This window comes from Fonticula alba, assembly GCF_000388065.1.
Source record: "Fonticula alba strain ATCC 38817 unplaced genomic scaffold supercont2.2, whole genome shotgun sequence".
Classification (NCBI taxonomy): domain Eukaryota; order Rotosphaerida; family Fonticulaceae; genus Fonticula; species Fonticula alba.
In genome coordinates, this window is record NW_009242972.1 from 3,316,951 (window position 1) to 3,317,942 (window position 992).

Consider the following 992-nt stretch of genomic DNA (forward strand, 5'->3'; position numbering starts at 1 on the left):
GGGGGGGGATCAGAGATGTACGCGGCGCGGACCTCCCATCGAGCCGAGGGTCGGCAATCGTGTTAGCATCGTGCGCGCCTCCGGGGCCCGGGCAAACGGGAGGACCCTGCAGAGTGGCCAGCTCGGGGGGCAAAGCGCCGCGAGGGAAAGCGCAAAAAAGGGGGTACACCGCCTGCGCCGCGGCGGCCCGAGGGTGCGATCAGTAACGGGGGCTTCCCACGAGGAGGAGCGGCTTTCACGGCGGAGGCACAGTCGGCCTGGGAGAGGGCGCCGACGGGGCGGAGCACGAAGGGGCCGCGCCAGGCGGGGAAACCGGTGCCAGCGGGCCCGGTAAGCCGAATGCGACCGACCACTGACCAAAACACCCATCGGAGAAGCACACCCTCCGGAGCGTATTACCAGCAGGCGGGGCACGTCCGGCTGGGCCACATGAACAGGGGTCAAGCCGCAAGAGTCCAGGCCCACGCACGGCCCGGTGCAGGAAGTGTGTGCCTCGCAAGCCGCCCCCCCCCCCTCTCCACTACGCCCACACCCAAGCGCATGTATCTTGCCCGGGCGCGCGCCAGGCGAAGAAGCATGCTCCACAGGGGCAGAGAACCGCGCTCCCGGGTATCCCCCTCCCGGCCGGGCGCGGCCTATCTGTTCGGGCGGCGGGGGACGCTGGCTCCCCGACGGGGGGGGGGGGGGTTCGAGGGCGGTCGCGACCCTGGGGCTGCCATGGGCTGCGGCCAGCGCGGCGTCGAGGGGAAGGGGGGCGGGGACGGCCCGGGCTCGCAGGGCCGGCAGGCCTATCTCCCTTGCTCTCTCCTGGCGGGCGCGAGGAGGCCCTGTTTTGGACGCGGGGACGCACGCGCCGGCGCGAGGCGGTCCAGGCGCGTGGACGCCCGGCAAGGTCGCGCTCGTTGCAGCCGCCCCGAAGGGCGGTGGCAGCCAACGGGGCTCCTGGCGCGGGGCGGGGGCGGGAGGGGGAGAAGGGAGGCCGGTGAGACCAC